The sequence below is a fragment of the Vombatus ursinus genome, unplaced genomic scaffold, assembly GCF_900497805.2.
Source record: "Vombatus ursinus unplaced genomic scaffold, bare-nosed wombat genome assembly UNPS02014173.1, whole genome shotgun sequence".
Lineage (NCBI taxonomy): Eukaryota > Metazoa > Chordata > Mammalia > Diprotodontia > Vombatidae > Vombatus > Vombatus ursinus.
Genome location: NW_020953951.1, coordinates 668,699 through 673,432, shown reverse-complemented (window position 1 = coordinate 673,432; position 4,734 = coordinate 668,699). Strand labels below are relative to the sequence as shown.

Here is a 4,734-nt window from a genome sequence, read left to right as displayed (position 1 = left end):
GAGTGGGGTGTCTTCTGACTAAAAGTTCAAGTCTTGCCCAAGAGATGGAGCCCATTCCTAGGGACAGTAGACATCCAAGCATTCAGATGTGGAGTTTGCCTGGGATCCATTCCTCCTTCCCTTGCCTATCTCCCATGGAGCCTGAAAGGAAGCACCTTATTCTCCCATCCCCAATGCCCTTGTCATCCTCTTAGGTTTAAGCTGGCCCCTCGTCACTTAGCTCCACTCTGCATTCCTGGGTACTATCTCCCCAGTTTCTTCTACCCTATAGTACCTTGGCCCACTCACCCACCTACCTATCCCTGGGCTAGTTTTCCTCCTCTTTGCTTGGTTTGGGGTAGCCTGGCCCAAGCCTAAAACCTCTACTGGTTATCTCCTTGTGAGCACGAAGGCCTCTCTCCTCCACCACCCCCACCCCCACCTGAGCTCAGAGGTCATGCAGATGTGTAAGGACCTGAGAAGCAGCTCCCTCCCAAAATCCTTGGTCCTCACTTGCCTCCAGGACAGTTCTGGGGGTGAGTCCAATGTGGCCAAGGGTGACCATCAAGTCTCAAGCCCCAAGACAAGAGTTGACTGTGTAAATGTGTATAGGAGATTGTAGGAATACATTTTAGTTCCCCTTGCCCTGGGCAAATAACTATAAAATTCCATAGGGCAAACTCAAGCTTTATTCTGCATTCATTCAGTCAACAAGCATTTGTTAAACGCTAACTGTGGGCCAGGCACTGTGCTAAATGCTGGGAATACAAACACAAGCACAAAGACAGTCCCTGCCCTCAAGGAGCTTACAATCTAAGGGGAGAAGGTTAAACATAAAAGGAAGGGGGCAAGGAAGGTGCCCTGCTTGGCAGCGTGGTACAGAAAATCTGGAGTGCAGCCTGGAGAGGAATGAGGACATGGGTGGCTTTCTTAATGCAGGTTCTGGGAGGAGCCATCCAATCAGGAGAGGCTGAGGAGCCGGAGGATACTTCCACTGTGTGACTTCCACGATTGGAGTGATCTTTTGGGGGTCCTGGTTTTTGTCATTCAACATGTTAGCACTTCTTGCCACCTTCATTGCCATCTGCAAATTAGATAAACGTGTTATCTCTCGCTGCCTCCGGGTCATGGACAAAATGCTGAAGAGTGCAGAACCAAGGACAGATCCCTGGAGCCCTCCACTAGAGACTTCCCCTTTGTTAGACTGGGAGCTCCTCTCTTGCTTCTTCTACACCTCAGCATTTAGCACAGTGCCTGGCACACAGTAGGCACTTAATAAATGTTTACTGACTGACTTCCCAATCCATTAGTGACTTTTCTTTGGTTCTGGTCCTTGTACCACTCTACCCTACAGGCTTGTTGTGGGTAAAGCAATTTGTAAACCTTAAACCACTATAAGAGTGTGAACAGCTATTATTATTTTACTGGTTCCAAATCTGACCTGAGGTCTATCCCACCTCTCCCCACTTTGTTCCCAAGGATGGCACAAGAGATTTTGTCAGCGGCTCTGCCAAAATCTAGATTAGCTATGTCAACTGAATTCATTAAACATTTATTTATTTATTGGCTAGGTAATGGGGTTAAGTGACTTGCCCAGGGTCACACAACTAGTAAGTTTTGTGTGTCTGAGGCCGGATTTGAACTCAGGTCCTCCTGAGTTCAGGGCCGGTGCTATCCACTGCTCCACCTAGCTGCCCCTCAGTAAACATTTATTAAGGACCTACTATATGCATGGCCCAGTGCTAAAATGCTCAGGATTCAGACGGGAACATGAACTTACCCTGGCACTGGGGGTGTCTACGATATTCTCCTTGCCTCTCGCTCCCCTCCATACTCACGCTGTATAGGAGGCCTGTTATTCATCAAGCTGCCCCTGCTGGGCCCTTGGTGATCACCACTTCCTTTACTGAATGCTCACTCTATCCCACTAATGACACCTTATAGAAGGTGTTATGGAACTCCTGGTGCTCCCTGGCTGCTGATCTCCTTTCAGCTTCTCTGCCATCTGCTTGCCTTCATTTCCTGTTTCTACAGGGCTCCTCCCCACCCCACCCCACTCTGTCCTCTCTCTCCTTCCCTGATGATGGGGATGAGGGAGCTGAACCCTCCTCACTCCCAAAGGGGATCTCTAACTTCCTCATAGCTCCATCATCCAGTCAATGACCCCCATCTTCTGGGACACAGGGCCTGGGCAGTAGCCTGCCCTACTGTACTCTCTGGGCTCCGTCAGCAGCTCTTGTGCTGTCTGGCCCTGGGCATCCAGCCAGATCGGTTCCTGGAAGAGGGGTGGGGGTAGGGAGGGCAAGGCCCAGGTCAGACCCAGTCCCCTCTTACAGTCATTCCTATGGCCCTTCCTCATGCTCTATAAAGGCCTAGACTCCTCCAAAACACCCGCCGGGACACTAGAAGCAGCATCTTCCCCAGAAGTGACAGCTGTCCCACAGCCCTCCTGCTCCACAGCTCTGCCCCAACCTGCTTCAGAGCTAAAAGACCTTGGAGCAGGCCCTGGGGGCACATGATTGCCATCTCTCAGAGGGCAAGGAGTTAGGATTATTCTGCCTGACATCTTGGGGCTGAAGAAGGAGCAACGGGGAGAAATCTGGGGAGGCAAATTTCACTACAAGGAAGAACCTCCTAGCAATCAGAGCAGTCTTACAGGGAGGGGGCCGCCTGAAGGGAGGAGGGAATGGTAGTGAGCTCTCCAGTAATGGAAGGATTTCAGAACTGGAGGGAGCTTTGATATAATGGAGTGCTGAGAACGTAGGGCTAGGAGTCAGTCTCTTGGACATGTCACCTCTGCTCTCTGGGCCTCTGTTTCCCCACCTGTAAAATGTGAGGTTCAGATTCAATAGTTTCTAAGCTTCTTTCCAGCCCTGACATTCTAGTTATAACTCAACTTCTGCATTTTACAGATGAAGAAACTGAAACAAACTGAGGTTAATTACTTGCCCAGGGTTACATAGCCAGTATGTGTCTGAGGCCAGATTTGAACTCAGGCCTTCCTGACCCAGGGTCCAGGTCTCTATCTACTGTACACACAGAAACAGATGCACACATTTATACAGTGACAGAAACATACAGATACATGCACATGGTGACATGTGCACATGAGTGCATATCAAGATATATACATATATGCATGTATGACACAGACATCCTTACAAGACAGGTACTTCCATATCAAGGCTTGATGTCACTTTGTTTTTCAGTAATGTCCAACTCTTCATGAGTCCATTTGGGGTTTTCTCAGCAAAGATACTGGAGTAGTTTGCCATTTCCTTCTCCAACTCACTTTACAGATGAGGAAACAGGCAAACAGGGTTAAGGGACACGCAGCTAGGAAGTGTCTGAGGCCAGATTTGAACTCATGAAGATGACTCTTTCTGACTCAGGTCCAGCACTCTACCCACTGCCCCACCTAGCTGCCCAGTGTCACTCAGAGCTACTGAAAAGTAGAAGAGGCTGCCGGGGGACATTGTGGCTTTGCTCCATTAGGGAGGTTAAAAAAAAAAAGCCATGTGACCTGGGTGGCTTAGAGAGAATTTGACCTTGAGGGATAGGTCGGGACCCGGTGCCCCTCTAGTGTCCCATCCAACCCTAAGATTCTGTGATGCAGACGCATGAGATCGGACGAGGCATACACCTAGCCATATCCAGTCCTGGAAGCTGGGCACGAGTGAGTGTGCTTCTGGGCTGCTCAGACATTTCCAATCCTCAGTGACTGGCTTGGTCGGAGCAGCCACACTCGTTAGCAGCGTCAGGCCCCCAGAGCTGCTTCCAGCTTCCACTCTGGGGAGCAGTCTCTCTATGCAGCTGCCCCACAATCCCTGGAGCTGAGTTTTGGCTCAGCCACGGAATAACAGGAGGAGATTCTATTGCACCAGAAACCCCAGAGTAGATGGTTCTCAGGCACTCCCAGCTCTGACATTCTGTCTTGTAGGCAAGGTTCCTTCCAGATCTCCTGTTCTGCTCTGTTCTAAGGGCCCTCCCACTCCTGATGTTCTAGGATTTTGTGATTAAGCAGAGGAGAGGGAACCCCCTGATCCCTCAGGGCACCTCATCTCATCTGGTGGGTTATTGAGAAGCGTGTTTTTCCTATCTTCTGTCCCAGAGCATTTTCTTTTTAATTTCAGCCCCTTCTTGTCTGTCTCCAGCTCGATGTCTGTCTTAGATTGGGAAGTCCCAGAACAAGTAGCTTCCTCAGGCCCCTCGTTCAAGAGGGAGACATAGCCCCTGTGCTCAGGACCTCCTTGGTATAAGGGCGAGACAGAGCTCCTTCCATCTCCCAGAACTAATTCCTAGGCATTTTCCTATACCTCATCTCCATCCTTGTATCAAAGAGTTACCTGGCAGCTAGGTAATGCAGTAGAAAGGAAGACCTGAGTTTGAATTCTGCCTCAGACACTCCTTAGCTGTGCGTCCCAGGGCAAGTTGCTTAACCTCTCTGGGCCTAAGTTTCCCTATCTGTAAAATGAGAATAATAAAAGCAACTATCTCCCAGGATTGTTGTGAGAATCAAATGAATTAATATATGTAAAACACTTTCCAAATTCCAAAGAACGATATAAAAAAGAACTATTGTTAATAAATATTAATAATTAATTAGTCAATTAATAATTATTGATACATAATGATTTATTTCTAATGTATTTTTATATAATTATTAAATTTACTATTTTATTAACTGATTGTCAAGCAAACCATTTCCATATTGGTCATGTCCAAAAATGTATGTCTCATTCTGTATCTTAAGTC

At 48.2% G+C, this 4,734-nt stretch overlaps 1 long non-coding RNA gene across 1 annotated transcript; it reads right to left on the bottom strand.

The window, feature by feature from the left end:
* Nucleotides 1–650: 650 nt before the first annotated feature.
* Nucleotides 651–1,987, bottom strand: LOC114041444. Its single transcript, XR_003568927.1, has 2 exons — nucleotides 1,760–1,987; nucleotides 651–1,063 (listed from the first exon to the last, which is right to left on the bottom strand). It is a non-coding gene; the product is annotated as an uncharacterized LOC114041444 (long non-coding RNA).
* Nucleotides 1,988–4,734: the final 2,747 nt, after the last annotated feature.